This window comes from Anabrus simplex, chromosome 6 (genome assembly GCF_040414725.1).
Source record: "Anabrus simplex isolate iqAnaSimp1 chromosome 6, ASM4041472v1, whole genome shotgun sequence".
Taxonomy (NCBI): domain Eukaryota; kingdom Metazoa; phylum Arthropoda; class Insecta; order Orthoptera; family Tettigoniidae; genus Anabrus; species Anabrus simplex.
Genome location: NC_090270.1, coordinates 309,887,438 through 309,910,315, shown reverse-complemented (window position 1 = coordinate 309,910,315; position 22,878 = coordinate 309,887,438).

Sequence of the window (22,878 nt, the reverse complement as noted above, 5' to 3'; positions counted from 1 at the left end):
GAGTCCAGGTAACTGGGAAGAGACCTGGAATTATTATTAGTAGTAGCGAATTTTCCCAATATTGTAAGACGTTAAGCAGATAACTCAATCATTACTTCTGTGGATTTTTCTTGATTTTCCAATAGGTTTTCATTCTTTACGAGAAGGATGGTTTACGTTCTTCCGACCACTTCGGTATCTACTGTTTTTGCTGTAGTCACTCTGATGTAGCATCCCAATTGCTTACTTTGTGCCTAAGATGTCTCTTTCTAGGATGCCTGTTGAACTTATGGTCACGTTTTTGAGGCCCTTTCGCAGTTCACAAAGCTACTGTGTTGAATTTTTTAGCGAAATTACATAATCTCCTATCCTTTTTGTCAATCACTTTTCTGGTAATCTAGTCAGATGACCGAAGAATTTCATTCATCTTGTCCCAATGTCAATTACGATGTGTGAGAACTTTTCTGTTGTTTTGATTAATGGCAACCTGTAACCGTCTTGGGTGTATCTTGCTCCTAAGATTTTCCTAATGACCTTCCTCTCTTCTTCTTTTGATTTCTTCATGTTCTTGCTTCCTGTGGAGTTCCTGTGTTTAACTTTCGTAAACGACTGTCGGTTTTATGACTGCGTTGTAATGCCGAATTTGTGTATGTCTTGACATGGATTTTTTTGTTGCAGATGTTTTGGACTAACCCTAATGCTCTTTTAACTGTTCGGAGACGAGTTTGTTGTGTGATCTTTTCAGGGCTTGACGGTTCGATAAATTCTTCGAGGTATTTAAAGTAGGGGGATCTATCTATTGCGGCATATTTTGTTCTCAGGCTCTTGATACCTTTTCTTGAACACAACATTTGGGTTTTCTCGAACGGTAACTGCAGTCCCACCTTTTCTGGACTTTCTTTATCTCGAGATCTTTAACTGCAGTCTACTCATCCTCTGTTAGTATCTCCAGATCATTTGCAAAAGCGAGGTTATGTAGACGTTATTTCTGGAAACTCCCAGTCGGATTGGCTTCCAAAACTCAAATTTCTTGAGTTATTTCTCCCATTCTTCCATAACCGTGTCGAAGACGACGTTAAAAGCAGTAGGAGTGAATCCACAACCTTACCCCACGCCTGTTTGAATGTCGAAGGGTTCTGAGATTTCCCCCATAAATTTCACTTTAGATTTCGTTCCAGTCAATGTTTGTCTTATAAGTTCTCGAGTTTTTGGATCTAGTACGCTCTTTTCTAGGATTTAATATAGTGAGGGCCTGTCGATCGAATCGTAAGCCTTTTTGAAATCTACAAATGTGCATAAGAGGGATTTTTGTTTGAGAGCTCCCATTTTGGGTATGATTTTGAATTTAAAAGATTGTTCGGGGCATGCATGACCTGTTTGGTCTGATGCCCGCATGATATTCAGATAATATGGGTTCTAATTGCTTTTGAGATCTTTACAAGAGATATGCTAATAACATTTTGTAGGTGACAGATACAAGAAAAGATCCTTCTATAATTATTTACATCTGATTTGTCGCCTTTCTTATGTAGTGGATAAATTAGAGCAATCTTCCAATCATCCGGGAGCTCTTCGGTTTGCCAAATGTTTCGAATTGTTTGTGTAATTCCTTTGAGTGAATTTGGGCCTAAATGTTTCAAAACATTCACCTAAAATTCCGTCCTCCCCAGTTTCTTTGTTGTTTTTAAGTTTCTTGATGTGTGAATACATTTCTTCTTAAGTTGGTGGTGACGAACTTTCTAGTGTAATTCCTGGCTGTATTTTTGGGAATCTCTCTGTAAGTTCTGGACAATTTAAAGGTTGTGAACAAAACGTACCTAGTTCCTGACGATTTTCTTTATTTGCTAAGGCCAGTTTACCATCTTGTTTCCGTAAGCAAAGGCTCAGTGGAGAAACCCCTTTAATTTGCTTCGCGAAGGTCTTGTAAAAATCTTGTGTGTTGTAATACTTTAAATCGTCTTCAACTGAGACGTATTTTCGTTTATTTTGTCTTAGAATCATAGAGGCTTGCTTTCGAACATAGAAAAATGTGTTCTGTGTTTCGTCTTATTTGTTGCAAGAAATGTCTTTTTCTTTCTTCTAATGCGCGCTCACATTCTTGATTATCCTAAATGGGGATGGGAGATCGTCATGCCTTTTGCTTTTTGGGATTTTTCTGGAGTGAAGTTCACACAAGTTGTTTTGTTGGCATAATCCAATGAGACGTGTGCCATTCTTGTTGGTGAGCCTGTGTTCCGGATAGTCTCCCACTGTTTTCCTGTATTTGTGTTCCCTGCCAAACTGTGCATTCAAATCACCCAATAGAAATTTCTCATCATCTTTAGAGATTTTGGCCATCTCAATTTCAAATTCGTCCCATGATCTTTCCGTTTTTCTGGTTATTTTTATTGTTATCATTTGTTGGTGCATGGACGTTAATGATATGATTATTACATGTTTGATGATTAAATTCATAAGCCTATTGTTGATAGGTTTCACGTCATTTAGGTATTCTAATGTCCACAGTGAAGACCATGCCAAATAATGCTGCACGTTTGCCAATTTTCTTGTTTGTTCCACTTTTGAAGATTCTGTTATTATTTTAGTCTGTCGTTTCTGAATCTCTGAAACGTCTTTCTTGTAGGGCCAGATTTTTGGATTTTCTCCCTCGTAAGTTCTGTTGTGAGATCGTATAGTTTTCCTGTTTGAATCAATGTCTGACTGTTTAAAGTGCCAACGAAACTGTGTGGTTTCTTGGAAGCTTACCAGAGCACTCCAACTTGCTCTCTCATAGAAGTACAAGCTCCCCAGAATCTGAATGTTTGGTTGCCACTTTAGCGTGGGTGGATCGTCCACCTAGGGTTTTGTCGTCTTAATTTATGCGAGTCATGATTGCTTGAAATCAATCTTCTAGCTTTCGCTAGTGGTGTAGAACCATGGATTGTTAGTTCCTGGAGCATGTTTACAGACGCTGACCACTTTGACGCTGACTACAAGTCAGACGCGAAGTGGTTTTGAATCGTTTTTCCTACCCTGTCTGCCATTGGGGTATATTAACTTCTTCTCCTACCCTGTCTGCCATTGGGGTGTATCAATAAACTTCTGTCGTCGAGGCCTTTGGCCATTTTTCTCTTTATCTCACGTGATCCGCGAGTACTTATTTGGCTAAGCCTTATTCACACCTGTCCTGCATATCTACTGAAAATTCCTCTTTCAGGCATTAGGACCCACCGTGTCGGGGTTGAGGTTCCCCCACCCCAGTTTCTCACGCAGGTTTGTGCTTAGCTCGTAGTCAGTTCGGAGCTAACCACACACGCAAGTTAACCAGGTAAGAGTGTAATATGCCATCCAGTATAAAAGCCCCACATTGCGCGTCCTAAAGATTATTACTTAATTATTTTAATTATTATCCTATGAAATATGTCTCCATGCTGCTGTATTATTTTGTTAAAGGTATTCTATTCTATCCCTTCATTCTCTGTAAGTAGGGCTAAATTTGTTAAATGGCAATGTATTTTGATTTCTTTTGTAATCACTGGAAATGTGTTCATGTTCCTTCTTTGTACAATATATAGGTATGTAGTCTATATCTTCCACTTTTAATGTCCTTTTAAAGACATTATGCATCTTTGAGTGCTTTCGTAATTAAGAAAACTGTGAAATGGGATGTATTCTCGTCATCACCACACCCACAATTTTTGATCGCTTAAAATGTGGCGGACGCGGCGTTCAAGTAGATTCAAATATGGTGGTCCAATAGCCACTCTCTAGTCCTCTTTCTAACTTGTTGGTGTACAGTCAGAAAGTACACACTGAACAACCTCCGAAAGTTTGTCAGTAGAGTTCGGCTTCACGCTGTATTTATAGTTTACTTCGAAAGACTGAAATCTTACAGGTTATATTAGTTAAATGAAATCCCACTGGTACCATCAATGTAACAGTGGTTGAGAGTTTCGATATCGCACTGATGTTCCCGACTGTGGCGCTCTGCTAGTGTTCCCATGTTCTTCTGTCTAGCCTCGCTTGTTACAAGTTTCTGTGGACGTTCCTACCATTGTTCGTCTTGTATTTTAATAACAAATTTATATTATTTTACTGTGTAAAGTTATATAAAACAAAACTTGGCTCTTTGAGCCCATCAACCTCAAGCACGCTTGACTTCTCATAAGTTTTCTTTTCATAAAGACCCACTTGTAAAGTTGCAAGCCCTTGGGAGAGCGTTGCTTAAAGGTTCACAAGTGTAATTAATAATTCAGTAAGTACAGTGAAAGAGATTAAAACGTAGGGAATGACTTTCTGTGATATCATTTCTGAATTTCTACATTTTCCTCGCTCCATAGTGGCAATATCAACCTCGAAACAGGCAATTATTAATTTAAGAAGCACATGCACACCAATGTTATTAGGGTAAGCTTCAGGGAGACTGAAATATTAAACATGGAACAGGCCTAGAATTTGCTTCTGAGCCAGATATCTTACAAGTACAAGGAACTCTTAAAGTTCAACTGCCTTAAGAGCCAGTCACATGATGTAAGTTCTTAAGAAGTATAAGTTTCTTAATATATTGATTCAATATTCCAGCCACCTCATATAGTGTCTGAAACCCAGTATAATTTTATCATCGGATCGTTATAAAAAAAGTGATAATAAATATGTGGATTGGAATTTTAATAACACCATCTATGTAATTAGTGATTTTCGCCACATATCGTTAATTCCTCTTGATTGGAGAGTTTCTCTCTTGTCTCATACACTCATCATGGCGATTTTGGACAGAGTGTAAGGTATCAGCATAATAATACAGTCGAACCTCGATATGTAGAACCTACATTACTCAAATTTTCGGTATCTCGAAGCAAATTCATTTTCCTGTCCATTAGTCCTATTTTTTACCAATATTTATATGTATATTACCCGAAATTACATTATGCGAATTTTTCGATTTGTCGAAGCAAAAGTCTCCTACCTAGAAGAATAAAATATTCTGTAACTGGAATTTTCTTCGACATAAACTGTGAGATAGCACAGTACATCTTCCGGCTGACCTGGATATGCTTACATAGCAGCTTACTTGTCCACCCCTAGTGTTTTGACCATTGGGAGTTGGAGCCGCTTGAGTCCTCTCGTGTACCATCAGCAGACCAGGCGTTTCTTTTCTTCGATTGTAAATTATAGTGTTTTCACAGCAACAACACTTGTTGAATACTACAGGGTTTTTATTTATGCTTGGAAGGGAGTTTATCGCTGGAACTTGGCCGCCGATCACAGGCCGCTACCGGCCGCTGGCGCACGCGGTTTCCGGCACTCTGCAGTTGTTGAGAACTGAGCTACGAGATAGTAGGGTGTTCAATGAAGCTACTGCGTGCTGTATTGTATAGTGTTTTATTGTGATTGTGTATAGTGATGTAATGTATGTGAAATATTCGTTACGTGAACGTGTATATCTGCATTATACTTGCATTAAATGCAGAAAATCGTGCGCTAGCACAAGACAAAGGTTTCGAGCGAAATTTCCAGGGAGACCCATTCCTGTCAATCGGACAATAAAACAACTAGCCAAGAGATTCAAACCTACAGGTTCAGTAAACAATAAAAATAGACGTAAAGGTCGTTATCTCCTTACTGAAGCGTGTTTGGTACGAGGATCATTGGCAAAAATCTGTGGCCCCTTCGAAGCCCAGATTTAACGGCATGTGATTTTTATTTGTGGGGAATGTTAAAAAAGGTAGTTTATGGGAACAAACCTCACACACAAACTTAAAGGCAATACAAGAGCTGCAAATGCATCGATCACTGCTGAAGAACTTGGTAGAGTAACCGAAAATTTCATTAGGAGATGCCGATCATGTTTGGCAGCGCATGGGGAACATTTTCAGTAAAGTGCATGATAATGATTTTGAGCACCGTATTCTGCCGTACACACGCACGCGTGGTAGCCGGTAACTGACCCGTTATTGGCGGCCAAGGTTGAGCGAGAAACTCCCTTCAAAGCATAAATAAAGACCCTGTATGTGAAAGAAAGGGAGCTTAAGAGTAAAACGCGGGGTAGGTGTTAACGGAGTTTTCTTATACTTTGTTTTCAACGAGTTGCTATAATAAGTGTTGTACTGTAATAAAAATGGTGAAGTACTTCCATTTTGTTTTTATACTGTTAAATAACAATAGAAACATAAATCGATTATGAGCTATACATCCACAACTCGATAAATCGAAATAAAAATTATCCCCTTACGCGATTCGAGATATCGAGGATCGACTGTAATAGCCTCTCTGGCCAGGTTCACCCTGCTAAAATAATGGAGTAGAACGCACAACCAGCGTCTCAACGCCGAGTGTCTGGGGGCGGAAAATAACGCGACCCCTAGGGGACCAAAGGCTTTGGGTGGAGATGTCTTTCAGGTGGGTGCTGGACCCATAAGTGGAGGAAATGCCACTGAAATTGAGCGTGAAGTGACTGTTCTTCAGGTTAGGGGCGGCCTAAAATAAACTACCGAGCTAACAACCCCAGTTTTAAGCCTGAGGAGTGGTCTATATCCATCCTACCAATTATCTTCGACTTAAGGCATGATGGAAACACTTTCGCTAAAGACTACTCCAGGAGGTAGCCGGAAGCGGAATTCATCCACCGCCGGGAGTGGTCCAAACGGAGAGTCTAGAACATAATGTAGGAGAGAGTAGGAACTTCCCAGAACCTCAACGCAGAAGGTTCAAACCAAGCGAAAACATCAGTTTGCAATCCTTAATATCAATACACCACTGAAGACAGGAAAATTAAAACAACTAGTCAAAGACCTGAACATCTGCATACTGGCACTACTAGAGACCAGATATCCGGAAGACATTCAAATAGATTCAGAAAGTTTCTGAATATATGTACATGGGAAAACCCACGATAAAAACTAGCTCCAACATAACGATCCTATGGACAGCTTTTGTAGTTAAAACGAGCATAATGGAATCGATCACCAATTTCACTTCACCATCAAATATAATCTCGCTCATCTCCTTCAGGTCTAGTTATAAAGCCTATACAATTATCAATGCACATGTCCCTATAAATAAAGATAAAAAGTAACAAAGAAAATATTGACGACTGTTGAGAAACTCTCGAAGACGCAGCTTCCAAAATCCCTCAACATTATGTAACAATCAAGCTTGGTGACTTCAATGCTCAGGTTGCCAATCGTGGGGGACTGCCCGGCACATGGTGAAAACTAATTGTATTCTGTAGACAATTCAACCTTAAAATAATGTCCCCGCAAGGAAGAAGAAAAATGTGTCTGTCGTAACAAGATGCTAGGGGAGTTCCAGATCGACCATGTCGCAATAACAGCCCGAAATCTAAAAGGAATTCTAAAAGTCAAAGTAAGAGAGAGCGACATCATCAACTCAGACCACTACCTCTCAGAGATCAAAGTAAAATTCCAGCCAGACAGACTCAAACCGTGAGCCAGCAAGAATCCCATAATCAATACAGAGACACTGGCGCAGAGTAAAGATAAGTATCTTGAAAACTTGTCTAACCTAGAGATGAATATCTAGGAAGAGATCGGAGAATCCTTGATCAAAGCATTCGAAGGTTTGGGAAATCCTCCAAGGAAACGGAAGCACAGGTGGTGGAATGAAACGTGTGGCGAATCACTTGAAGGAAGATTAAAATCGTGGAGAAGGTGAATTCCAACAAGACTAAGGGAAAATAGGAGTATTTCAGGAATGAAAGGAATGGAGCAACTAAGATCATAAGAGCCTAGAAAAGAACACATGACAGAAATAGGGTGGAAAAGGTGGAAGCAGAATTTAGAAAAAAACAACGCCAGGGAGTTAGACAGAGCCTTGGAAGAGGAGCTACAGGGATACCAATCACCAAGTCTTTGCTTCAAGCGAATAAATGGAAGTATAGTTACTAACAATAACGAAAACTGCCAGCTCTTAGCCGACTATTATAAAACACTGCTAAACCGCCAAAACCTTTGGAGAAACTAGATTCCCAGAAACAAATTCACGACAGCCATTCAGGCCATCAAACCTAGATGAGATCAAGCAGATAATCAAGAAGCTCAAAGACAAAGAAAAGCACCAGGTGGAGATGGCATTATGGCAGAAATGTTTAATATCGGAGGATAATTCATTGCAGAAAATTTGACCGCCTTATTGAAGACATTTGGTACACTGGAATGATCCCGAATGACTGGAAATGTGCGCTCATACACCCGATCCACAAGAAAAGTAACCGAACGAACCCGAATAACTATAGAGGGATCTCTCTACTTCCAATCGCCTGTAAGATACTCTCTAAAGCGCTGCTGAACAGATTTGGAGATCGAGCTGCTCACCTCACTGGAGAATAGCAAGCTGGTTTCCGAAAGGGGAGGTCGTGCGCGGAGCAGATATTCAACCTTAAAAGCATTCTGAGAACAAGAGCGACAAGGAGCCAGAACGCCGTGGTTACCTTTGTTGAATTTATTCAAATAAGCATCGACTCGATTGATGGACAAACCTTATTTAGAGGAGTTTGGTTTTGACAAGGAAACACGAGAAATCATAAAACTCGCACTAACGGACACTATCTCGAAAGTAAAGTTCCTGCTGCGTTTTAAATAACGACAGGCGTGGGACAAGGAGACGGATTATCCCCGATCCTCTTCAATATCGTATTGGGGAAAATAATGAAAACCTGGGAAGAAGGTCTGAAATTGGAAGGAATAAGTGGGATACACCTGAGGAAGAAAAGACAGAACCTAGAAATCAAGTGTTTAGCTTTGATAGATGACCTTACCATCTTAGCCAAAAACCGAGAAGATGCTCAAAAGATGCTGAAAATCCGGCGTGAAATCGCCGAAAATGTGGGTTTTAAAGTCTCTTATGAAAAGACTGAGGCACGAAAGAGGTGTATGGAGGAAAAACACAGCGAGATTAAAAGGAGAGACAAGATCAAATACCAGGGTGAATGGATCCAACTCAAGGGAATCGATAAAGAGGCGATCAAGGCAAGAGCCAGAAGATTACATATTGACTACAAGCTAATACGAAACGGGTAGGCTATAACAAGTGAGGAATATGCTACTGGGCCAAAATCCGACGTTACAACTCAGTAATAAAACCGGAAGGATTGTACGCTTCAGATAGTCTGAATTTAAATAAAAAAGGGGAACTGTAAGAACTCGAAAGGGAGGAAAAGGAGATTCTGAGGAAAATTCTGGGACCACAGAAGACTACTTATGGGACCTGAAAAAAAAAGGAGGAATGAGTAGCTCTACAAGTCCACTGAAAATACCACGGAATCAATGCAGAAACGAAGCTTGAAATTCTACGGACACCGAGTAAGAATGGATGACAAGTACCTTCAATTACATCACGGGGTTAAAGACCACCTCCAAGTGAATAGAAGAGGTCAAGAAGGATGCGGAAGAAATTGGAATTGCACTAGAGATGATCCACAATAGAAGAGAGTTCAGGAGAAGTCTAACATCATTCGAAGAGAAACCACTCGATTCATGCTTAACATGAACATTCTCGCAGTTTGATGATACATTTATATTCACACTTTTTAAATCTCGGTACCCCTCGCGTTTGATCAACATCCTTATTTATTGATATTAATCTTACCTTGAACTTTCTCCTAATTCAAGTAGCTCTTCAATCTTGAAGAGTATAAGTTCACTCTTGGCGTGTGTTCATATCGCAGATTTAATGAAAACTATTTCCTGTGCTTTCTTGGCAGGTAATGACCCTGTGGTCATTAATTCCTAATTTTCTTATTGGCTACTATCATTCGGACATGTTGCCCTCGTCATCGGCAACTTTTGCGCTGATTGGTACCGATGATGTAACCTCTGGCCGCTGTCTTCCCTTTGATTGGTTATTCTTCTCAATTTATTATTTAATATGTTCTAAATTATTTATTGAATATTATTACTAGCATTCCTTCAGAACCTTTTTTCGGATTGTTTTCTATTTTTGTAGTCTGTTATTACTCTTTGTAGTAACTTAATTGTTAGTTTTCTAGCGCTATTTTTGTGTTCCGCCTCGAGAACTTTCCATCCCTCTACATACTGCTAGCACCAGACTTGCACTCAGCCTTCAGAAGGTCAACTGCTTGCCAGCTGATGCGTGTGCTTTTGCTGCAGCTCTGAGTCATGAAGAAAGTAAACTCTCCGTGGCAGAGTTTTCACGTTCAACGCAGAAACATATCAGATGGCAGTCTGTACGCTGAATTTAACGGCGATTTATTCGTCTGCCTTTCTTTGTATTCGTCAGTAGCACTAACTACTTATAGCTCTTCTTTTTTAAAAACGTTGCTGATGACTGGTTCGTTTAGCCGCGTGTGATGATCTGTCCACCTGGGATTTTTCTATCAGTCACAGAAATTTTATGGCTGAAGGCTCTAAATACTGTTACCTGATTTTTAAAAGTTTTTCTGAACTTTTTCTCCTTGGAGGAGTACTACAAATCTTCTCTCTTCAAGAGCTTGTAATCTACACAAATACTTTCAGTGAATTTTTGTCAATGAATTTTCTCTTCTCTATTTAATGTTTTCTTGTAATCTTTAATTAACCTTTCTATTTCCTTGTTATCAAAACTTTTCTAACTTAAATTAGGGTTTGACATTAGTCAGCCTACAATGTAGTGTATGTACACTGACTGACAGAGCAAATGCAACACCAAGAAGGAGTGGTTCGAAAGGGATGAAAGTTGGGGAAAAAACAGAGACGGCACGGACGAATAATTGATGTTTATTTCAAACCGATATGCAGGTTACACAATGCGCACGGCATCGACTCAGTAGGATGTAGGACCACCGCGAGCGGCGATGCACGCAGAAACACGTCGAGGTACAGAGTCAATAAGAGTGCGGATGGTGTCCTGAGGGATGGTTCTGAATTCTCTGTCAACCATTTGCCACAGTTGGTCGTCCGTACGAGGCTGGGGCAGAGTTTGCAAACGGCGTCAATGAGATCCCACACGTGTTCGATTGGTGAGAGATCCGGAGAGTACGCTGGCCACGGAAGCATCTGTACACCTCGTAGAGCCTGTTGGGAGATGCGAGCAGTGTGTGGGCGGGCATTATCCTGCTGAAACGAAGCATTGGGCAGCCCCTGAAGGTACGGGAGTGCCACCGGCCGCAGCACATGCTGCACGTAGCGGTGGGCATTTAACGTGCCTTGAATACGCACTAGAGGTGACGTGGAATCATACGCAATAGCGCCCCAAACCATGATGCCGCGTTGTCTAGCGGTAGGGCGCTCCACAGTTACTGCCGGATTTGACCTTTCTCCACGCCGACGCCACATTCGTCTGCGGTGACTATCACTGACAGAACAGAAGCGTGACTCATCGGAGAACACGACGTTCCGCCATTCCCTCATCCAAGTCGCTCTAGCCCGGCACCATGCCAGGCGTGCACGTCTATGCTGTGGAGTCAATGGTAGTCTTCTGAGCGGACGCCGGGAGTGCAGGCCTCCTTCAACCAATCGACGGGAAATTGTTCTGGTCGATATTGGAACAGCCAGGGTGTCTTGCACATGCTGAAGAATGGCGGTTGACGTGGCGTGCGGGGCTGCCACCGCTTGGCGGCGGATGCGCCGATCCTCGCGTGCTGACATCACTCAGGCTGCGCCTGGACCCCTCGCACGTGCCACATGTCCCTGCGCCAACCATCTTCGCCACAGGCGCTGCACTGTGGACACATCCCTATGGGTATCGGCTGCGATTTGACGAAGCGACCAACCTGCCCTTCTCAGCCCGATCACCATACCCCTCGTAAAGTCGTCTGTCTGCTGGAAATGCCTCCGTTGACGGCGGCCTGGCATTCTTAGCTATACACGTGTCCTGTGGCACACGACAACACGTTCTACAATGACTGTCGGCTGAGAAATCACGGTACGAAGTGGGCCATTCACCAACGCCGTGTCCCATTTATCGTTCGCTACGTGCGCAGCACAGCGGCGCATTTCACATCATGAGCATACCTCAGTGACGTCAGTCTACCCTGCAATTGGCATAAAGTTTTGACCACTCCTTCTTGGTGTTGCATTTGCTCTGTCAGTCAGTGTATTTCTTTCGGCTTATGTTGAATTTTTCTCTCTGCAATAAAACATCAGTCTTATTTACTTTCAACATTAAAAGTGCAGTACCTGTGGCTTATTAGCTCAAGGAAACACACTTATCTCCCTTTAAAGACTGTAAAATTTTTGTTTCTTTTAATGTGATTATTTGTTCTTATTTATTCTTAATATTGTTAAATTAAATGGTGTACCTGCTGTTCCTTACAACCGGCTATTCTGTTCCCTCTATATCTCCGAAAACCTTTGATCCTTTCCTAAGTTTCCTCCACCAATAAAACGCAGGCCCGATCTGAATGTTTCCGAAGAGGAGCGATAGATGAGAAGCGAAAGAATGAAGAGGTTTAGGGAAGAGAAGATAAGAAAGGCCAAGAAACCTTAAGAGCTATGCGGTGCCTAGTTGACAAAATTAATAACATAATAATAATAATAATAATAATAATAATAATAATAATAATAATAATGAGAAAAAGAAGTTCCTCAGAAAGATTTTGGGTCCTACGAAAGTGTCCGAGGGTTTTGTTTTCCACCTGAGGTCAAACAAGGAACTGTATGCGAGAGTCATAAAGATCACCACCGTTATGAAGAAACGAAGGAACGAAGGTTAACCTTTTATGGTCACCTGAAGGGAATGCACCCGGAGAGATTGGCAAACAAGTTGCTTTTACAGGATAAATAGAAATTACATCCCCGCTGGTTGAAAAATTTGTACAAAGACATGCGAGTAAATGGTATAAGACCAGAGGACATAATGGAGAGGACCATCTTTAGGAAGAAAGTTGAGGGATCGAAGTTTGATCAAGAGAAAGTACCTGCTAAACCACAGAAAGACAGCTGAAAAGGAGTGTTTGAAATACATTCGGTTAATAAGTAAGCAAAAACATATAAGCCCAAGGAAGAGAGGCAGGTAATATGTGTAACCGTCCATAGCTAGCAGTATCGAGGTAAAATATACTTTCCGGTTGAGATCGAATTGTGAACTCCACAAAACCACAGACAAATTACGACAAGGATGAGGAAAAGCAAGACTGAAATTTTATGGACGAATTAAAGGGATGAATCAAGAGAAGCTGGCCAACAAAATACTCCTTCTTGAAGAAAAGTGGAAACCAAAGCCTGGGTGGCTTACACAGGTGCACAAGGACTAAGATCTATATTCACTAACGTCAGTTACTTTTGTTGTTATCATAGATTTCCAAACCTCTAATAATAACATTATCTCGGTTAAAGTTCACTTCCGTATTAACCACAGAATTTACTATCTCGATTTACCAAAACTAACTTTTCGTTTGAATCTCAGTTTGAACCGCAATTTTTTATACTGACGCACGGAAAACAAATGACTACGTCCTGCCACCATTATCGAAATATAAACAAGTTTTTGATTCCATTCTGGGTTTGCAAACAATTTGCATAAATTATGTAGGCTGTTGAGCAGAAATAAAGAAAGAAGCCTAATATGACTTTCCAAGAGAGTGAATTGTTATTGAATTTCGTGGCAGAAAACAATAGCAACATAGAGAGTAAGGAAACAAATTATAGCCTACACAGTGTATATTTCACTCAAAATTCAAGGCGGTATTCCGTAATTCTTCATTTAAAAGTCACCCAGTTGTGTACCGTACAGGATATAAGATACAACCAAGAATTAATTTTAGGCCTACCCATGCGTTGGGAATTCCAGGTTATGTTCGATCATGGATATCACTGACAGTGTTGAAGCTTCAGATAACTTAAAATGTGTCTGGAAATCGTTGTCGTCGTGGTCCGCGAAATATGTCGCATGCACTTTTATCTACCCAGGACGTTAATAAATGTCATAATCTTGATCATATTACACGTCGCTGTGATTTTCTGTAGCAATGATAGTCCGCGCACCTTTTAGCGATATTTCTTTGTACGATGGTGAGGAGTAAGGAGAGAGCTCTCCCGATTCCAGTAATTCTGCCAACTGATTGGAAATGAAATCTGAATCGAATCGATAGTATGATCGATCAATATGAATTTTCTAAACCTTTATTATCTTAAGCCAGCAGCTGTGTCATACACACATTACATAACATTATATAACATTTCGCGATGCGAATCTCGTTCCTAGCATGAATTCTATAGTTTGGCTTTGCTGTGTGAACAACAACAGTACTAGTACGTAAAGTGTACGCCAGATGTCGCACAGCGATGCATAAGCGATTCATAGTTTGTGTTTCAAAGGTTGCCAATACGAATTTCGAAGATACCCGAGGTCGACCGATTCAGCACTAGGGTGTCCATGTATCGCTAAACGGTGCTCATACTATACATATTCCAGCCGTCTAAGAGCAGCCATCTTGGAAGGCTATTATCTTAGATTTCCCATTTTACCGGCTAACCAATCTCCGGTAAAATTTTAACCGACATAATACCCGTTATCCGAGATAATGTTGTTGGTAAATACAACCTTTTTTTTTTTGCTAGTGGCTTTACGTCGCACCGACACAGATATGTCTTATGATGGCGATGGGATAGGAAACGGCTAGGAGTTGGAAGGGAGCGGTCGTGGCCTTAATTAAGGAACAGCCCCAGCATTTGCCTGGTGTGAAAGTTGGAAACCACGGAAAATAATCTTCAGGGCTGCCGACAGTGGGATTTCAACCTAGTATCTCCCGGATGCAAGCTCACAGCCGCGCGTCTCTAACCGCACGGCCAACTCGCCCGGTGGTACATAGAAACTTAACTGTTTTTTCGGTTTACGTAGCATTAAACTAAGATAATAGCTTTTACTCGCGTTTCTGAATACGGGCCCTAGTAGACGGACCAAACAACTTTTAGGAAAAAGGTTGTGGGTGTGAGGGATGCACCTGAAAAGGCAATGACCAAGCCACGGGACATCTCGGTGGAAGAACGAGAAAGGATATTTTTTCCATACCGACATCGTACGACATTGAGTGTCCAATGGACTTTCCCCGCCGTTCAAAAATTCCATTACCTCAACCGGGTTTGAACTCGTGATCCTGGGAGGCTGACACTCTACAACTGATCTACGGAGGGAACTTAAATATCTTAAATATTTATTATCTTAATGATCTTTGGAGAGAATGAAAAGAGAGGGGCATTAAAACCCACTAATTTTAAACGACAGGATGGTCTGGCATTCGGGATTTGTCATGACCTATCTTGGAGTATACACTGCGAGAATTTTGGTAATAATTTTATACCCCAATTTAACGCTATTCATGTCTGATTTTCTCCACTGTCTAATCACCTTCTACAGAGCACAGTTAAAAAGTAAATGCGACAATCCATCTCCCTGCCTGACTCCTGTTTTATAGCAAATTTTTTGTAGAGATTTCCACAGATTCTGTGCTTCATATTAATTTTATGAACTTTTATTACCATTATTTAAGTTCCCTCCGTGGATCAGTTGTAGAGTGTCAGCCTACCAGGATCACGAGTTCAAACCCGGTTGAGGTAATGGAATTTTTGAACGGTGGGGAAAATCCATTGGGCACTCCATGTCGTACGATATCGGTATGGAAAAGATCTCTGGTGACAAATTTGATCTTTACCCGACAAAATTAATTATAACTCAGACTTGCATCCTCCAACGGAAGTCCGGTTTACTCTGCCATCTCGTAGAATAAAACGGAACGTGATAATTGACACGCAAGGATCTTAGGTGGGGTCAATAAAAATGTCAACACAGTAGCTGAATCTGTACGATAAAAAAATCATTACCTTTTAATTTTTTAATTATTCAATTAATAGCAAAAATAAATAAAACCCTAACTCCAGAATTTAACATTACAATCTGGAGCACTCGTTAGTTTATTGCAGATACATCTACTAGGCTACATTATACTATAATGAAAATGCACATTGTGATGGACTACTGGTTCAAACTCTTCACGCAATGACGCACATCTGCGGATAAGCTTACACAAAGGAGTAATAGCATCCATTTCGATGGCGAGGCCTTCATAAAATTATTACCAAAAATTGCTTTTAAACATCCAGAGAGGCTGGAGAGGGATGGACCGGGAAGGGATACCCTTCAATCAAAGAGAGAGTGGATATTAATTAATTTTTCATTTGACATTTCGCCATCCCTCGCTAGCGTACACATATTTCCTTTATGCTCTTTTGAACGTGATCGTGTCACACGCATTAATTTTTCATGGCCGGAACAGTTTGTCACTGAATATTTCATGTATTTTTTAGAGCTGCGGTTGATTTAAAATATCCTCCATGAAAAATGGTCTTGCGTTGTGTAATGCATTGTATCGCATTGTCAACTGACTCTGAAAACACATTTGATGTATGGTGGATTCGTAAAGTTAATGAGTAACTGTCTCAACTTGATACCCAGAGAAAAATGGCGTGAAAATATAATTGAAACAACGTTTAAAATGAATGTCTAAACATTAAAGCAGAGAGTTTATAAAGTTTCTTAAATTTCAGATACTGGTGTTCATCCTATACTGGGTGAGTGAACCATTTCTTCATAATTTTATGCATCTTGGCTCCAGCATACCACTACAGGACTCGTGTTTTACTATTATTTTGCGTACGAACACTGGTAAGTAAAACCTCATGATAGTCAATATTAGAGACACAAGCGGCATATAAACCAACATAAATATTGAAATTATCATAATAAATCAAATCTATTATGTTAAAAATAGTGCTGACGGTTCTATTATTAGTAGTAGAATTATTATGCGTGAATGGTTCCTTTCGGAACACACGAAGCTTTATTTATGATTTCGTTTGCGGAGGGTCCACGATGCTTTCATCTGTTGACTAAAGATCCTCTTGAGGCTGAGTGGACCCCGGTCCAGACAAAATTTTGTGGCAGAGCCAGGTATTAAACTAGGGCCTCTGGGGGTGGCAGCTAATCACGCTAACCACTACACCACAGAGGCGGTCTCAAAATGTTAACGCTAGATATTTCGTGCATTTCACAACCACCACGAAAATCGGAAAATATTTAAACACTTCCGCTTTAAGCCGAGAAACCGCACGTCTACTTGCCTTTAGATCTACAGTACCTCTGCAGACGGCTTGTGAACAGAGGCAGTCGTCACACTACTCAGGTTACAACGATTCGATGAAGACAGTTGGAAACTGGAAGGAGAGCGTGCAAACCTGGAAAGAACCAACTCCTGACAGCCGCAATGATACGGCTTAAATTCCATAAAGACTCGAATGTCGGGAATTGGAAGGTAGCTTCTGAAGAAATCCATTTCAAAATTGTTCTACCAAATATTTGTGAGTCGTTTGTAAGAAGTGAATTTTGTAACTGGATAGATCTATGGACGTGAATATCCCATTACGTTCCCTTTTAAAGGTGAAGTGTCGCGATGAATAAATCATCAATAGTTGACTAAAATTTACGTAATGCATGCCAGAACATACTCATGTCCTTCTAAAAACCAAAGCCCGCATCGGGAATTAAAGTACAACCTCTGAGTAGTTTCAGGACTGATTTTCCGTCTTCTTTATGAAATTTAAAGTACAGGAACCCTTTTCGGTATAATGCTCGGAGTATATTGTATGCTACCCTACTTAAAGTCATAAGATTCTTTGCAAATTCTGACTCTAATATCATACATATTTCAACACAGTCAAAAAACACAATAGTGACGGCCTACACTGTCTTAAGCCCCTAAAACTTTCTTGGGTATTTACTTATTCATGAGTCACGAATAGTTTTTGACCTTAGCGCAAGAAATGGTACTGCGGGATGTCAGTATTCGCTCGTGAGTCATTCATCATATAGCAAACACGACTAACAGTAAATGGAGGTCAGCGGAGCATTTTTAGTTGCAAAATCGTCATGCCACTTTCAGTAGCAACGAAATCAGCGTCTAAACTCAAGTGAACTAATAATAATAATAATAATAATAATAATAATAATAATAATAATAATAATAATAATAATAATGGCGTGTAGCCTCCGGGGAGGTCTAGTGCAGGTCTTTTGATCTGACTACCGTAGGCGACCTGCGAGATATGAAGAAGATGAAAAGATGATGAAGACGGCACATACACCCAGTCCCCGTGCCATGGGAATTAACCAATTATGGTTAAAATTACCGAACCCGGAACCCATGTTACCAAAGGCCTGCATGCTAACCATTTAGCCATGGGGCCGGACAGCACGTGATAAATGGCAAGGACACTTTTTTTCCTATATTCGTAAATGATGAAATGGAGAAAGATTTTGACTGTTTTTAAATCCTGTGCTCGTGTAATCAGGGAAGGCAAGACTGAATTACAAGCTCCAATAAATATCGGTTCATAATTATATGTTTCTTAAATTCCTGTGTCACAGCCAAGATGCTGTTCATGTATTCAATTTTCAGTTGCTAAGCACGTGAAATTAAATAAATATTTTGAATATATTCATTCTATATGTATTTATTCATCAATCAGCACTTATTTGCGTATAGGAAAGTCGCCCAAGTGGCAGATTTCCTAACTGCTGTTTTCCTAGCCTTTCCTTAAATAATTGCAAATAATTCGGAAATTTATTGAACATCTCCCTTGGTAAAATTTTCCAGTCTCTAACATCCCTTCCCCAGTTACTCCTCTTGAATTCCAAATTAACCGGGCAAGATGGCCGTGTGGTTAGGGGCACGCGGCTGTGAGCTTTCACAAGGAAGGTAGTGGGTTCGTACCCCAATGTCGGCAGCCCTGCAGATGGTTTTCCGTGGTTTCCCATTTTAACACCAGGCACCGTAATAAAGGCCGCGGCTGCTTCCTTCCCACTCCTAAGCTTTTCCTATCCCATCGTCGCCATAAGACTTATGTGTGTCGGTGAAACGTGAAGCAGATTCAAAGAGGAAGAAAAAGAGAATTCCAACTTTATCTTCATGTTGTGATCTTTCCAACATTTCAAAAACCACTCAAATATATTTTTCTACAGTATCATTCTACGGCATCTCTCCACTCACAGCTCGGAACATACCCCTTGGCCGAGCAGCCCATCCCCTTTCTCCTAAGTCTTTCTAGTCCAAATTTTGCAACATTTTCGTAAGACTACTCTTCTGTCGGATATCACCCAGAACAAATCGAGCTGATTTTCGTTGGCTTTCTTCCAGTTTTTGAATCAAGTGATCTTGCTGAGGGTTCTATACACTGGAACCATACTCTAGTTGGGGTCTTACCAGAGACTTATATGCCCTTTCCTTTACATCCTTACTTCTTCTTCATCTGTTTACCATCCAGGGTCGGTTTTTCCGTCGGACTCAGAGAGGGATCCCACCTCTACCGCCTCAAGGGCAGTGTCCAGGAGCTTCAGACTCTGGGTCGGAGGATACAGCTGGGGAGGATGACCAGTACCTCGCCAAGGCGGCCTCACCTGCTATGCTGAACAGGGGCCTTGCTGGGGGATGGGAAGATTGGAAGGGACAGACAAGGAAGAGGGAAGGAAGCGGCCGTGGCCTTAAGTTAGGTACCATTCCGGCATTTGCCTGGAGGAGAAGTGGGAAACAACGGGAAACCACTTCCAGGATGGATGAGGTGGTAATCGAACCCACCTCTACTGAGTTGACCTCCCGAGGCTGAGTCTACCCCGTTCCAGCCCTCGTACCACTTTTCAAATTTCGTGGCAGAGCCGGGAATCGAACCCGGGCCTCCGGGGATGGCAGCTAATCACACTAACCACTACACCACAGAGGTGGACTACATCCTTACTAGAGCCCTTAAATACCCTCATAACCATGCGCAGAGATCTGTACCATTTATTTACAATCGCACTTATATGATTATTCGAAAGAAGATCTTTCCTTATATTAAGATCTAGGTACTTACAGAGAACCCCGTAAGGAACTTCAACCCAATCAACGCAATAATTAAAACTGAGAGGACTTTTCCTGTTAATGAAACTCACAAACTGACTTTTAATCCCGTTTATCATCATACCGTTTACTGATGTCCATCTCACCACATTATCCAGATCTTTTGCAATTGCCCACAATCTTATAAAATTGATTATTACTCGGTACAGAATAACATCATCCGCAAATTACGTTATCTTTTTTCCAGTTCTTTATTCATATCATTTATGTACCGGTATATAAAATACATAAGGTTGCAAAAATACTGCCTTGAGGAATTCTCCTCATAATGATTATGGAATCAGATAATGCTTCACCTACTTTAATTCTTTGACTTCCAATGCATTGAAATATAGCCACACACTAAGTCACTCGTTTATCTAGATAATTGTACTCATCTTTGCCAGTAGTCTCAATTGATCTACCCTAGCAAGTGTTTTAGATAAGTAAGTCGCGATACAGTCCATTCGACTTCCTGAATCCGATATATCTGCTACATCTTGCTGGGATCCTATAAGTTGAGCTTCAGTGGAATAACCTTTCCTGTATCCGGACTGCCTTCTACATAACCAGTTAATTTCACAAACATGTCTAATATAATCAGAAAGAATGCTTTCCCAAAGCTTACATGCAACACACGTCAAACTGACTGACCTGCAATTATCAACTTTAGTCTATATAAACAGTCTTTTTAAACAGGGGCTACTAAAGCAAATCTCCATTCAGTTTTTGTACAGCTCTTTCATGCAAACAATAATAAAAAATGAACATCAGATATGTTAATCTATCCCAACGCATTGTCTCTGGTATATCCCCAGAAATCTTATCAATTCCAGCTGCTTTTCTAGAATTTAACTTTCCTATCTGATCGGATATATCTTTGTTATCATATGTAAATTGCAATACTTTTTTAGTATTAGTCACTCTTCTGTCTGGGCATTATCGTTGTAACGAACAATCTTTACATACTGCTGAGTGAATACATCTGCCTTCTGAATATCCTCGCATAAACACTCTTCTTGTTCATCAGTGATTCCTGGCAATGTCCTTTTTGGAAGCTGTTTCTGCTTCACAGCACCTCGGCTATACATACCCTTCCATTTTTCAGTAAAATTTATATGTCTGCCACTTATGCTTCTTCTTTACCTCCTGTGAACCTCTCTTGAGACAGGTCTAAACCGAACAGCATCAATGATTCTCTGTCATGAGCACCTTGTTTCAGTTGTTCATAGATTCTCCCTTGTTTGACATATGTTAACATTCCAAAATCTTCTTCTTCCTCTACTTCCATTTACTTTTCCCACCATCACCCTCTGCTGAAGACAATACGTACGTAGTATGTGATCCAACCAGGATATTTCCCTCTCCCTTACGTTTTCAGCAGGTGTCTCTTGTCTCCTACTTTTCGTAGCATTTCATCATTTCGCCACTTCACTTTTTCATTCTTCTCCACAACCATATTTCAAAACTTTCCAAATTGCCGTCATGTTATCCTTAGGTGACTTCTCCGCCAGATTCAATTTCCTTGTAAGTTCCTTCAATTTCTCCATGCTTTCACAACCATTTCTATTTCATTCCAACCTGCATCTCCTTCTTAGTCTCTTCACTTATCTGTTATAATATAGCGGGTCATTACCATTTCTTACCACCTTTAGGCCCGGTTTCATCAACACATATTAAATATATACTAACAAGTAGTTAGTTAGTACGGAGTTAAAAATTTAACATCTTGTAAGGTTTCTTGCGTTTCATCAAACTTTTCTTGTGAAATGTTAACTAATCGGCTGTTAACTCTCCCAATATTGCGAACTGGTGCGAATCAATGAGGCAGTGGTACGAACATGCTGTTTTACAGTGCGCTCCGATGCGCTTTTGTTTGAGTACAGCTGTAAAATATGGCGCGTGAAGTGAAACGGAATCGTAGTTCTAATTTTCCCTCCTTCGAAAAAGAGTTGTTTATTGAATTAGTTAGTAAATATATATAAGTTACTGAGTGCAAGCGCACAGATGGCTTGACAACAAAAGAAAAGGACGAGGCGAGGGAAAATTCCACGAGGGTTTCAATGGGGTTAACAGGTACTTTTTTTAGCGGGTATCCACTGTCATGTAAAAAAATCACTTCGTTAATAGTCCCACTTCAAACTGTGCTCCGATATGGGAGTTATTAAATATTGTATTGTCGTGTGGAGAACCAGACCATCTAGCAAGCATATCCCTGATTTGAAGGTTAGGCTCACTAATCACCTGAACATTAACATTAACAGAGAAGTATCCCTTCCGATTACAATATATTTCGGACCAATTGACTCCAGGTGATTGTATTCTTACATGTGTGTAATCTATTGCACCTAGAACAAACACCAGGAAAACGGCTTATTTCATAGAGGTCGCGGATAATTTGCTGACGCTCTTCTACTGAAGGGAATGTTATATACCTCCTTCTCATGGATGCTATTGCTGCAGACACTCGAGAAACTATTCTACTAACAGTGGCTTTAGAAATTCCAGCAATGTCTCCGACCATTATGTGAAAATAACCAGTAGCAAAAAATCATAATATTATCAGTATGGTACCTGCAACATTGGAGAAAGAGGTTTCTCTTCGTAGGATATTCCAACCTCACTTGAATTTCGTCAACAACCTCAGCAACGACTATTTTCGATAACCTGTATCTATGAAGAAATTCCGTATCCGTAAAATTTTCAAAGTCATTACGTCGCTGAACTCTTCTTCGATCAGGATTGTTTTGTAAAAGATCTAAATAGAGCAATTCCGCCTCGAAAGCGAGATTCACAGCAGCCATTTTGGAACAGGTTGCTAAATGCTAATGTTAGCCATTTAACATTGGAAATGGCTGATGTTAACTTTAATATGCAGTTTAACATTTGTTAATGTTAACAGTTGTTGATGAAACGCAAATTTCCTAAAATCGTCTGTTAAAATGATTTAACACGTTGTCAAGTACTAACATGTGTTGATGAAACCGGGCCTTAGAAGTTCATGGCATTTTCCACATTGTTCAACAATTGCCTTAAAC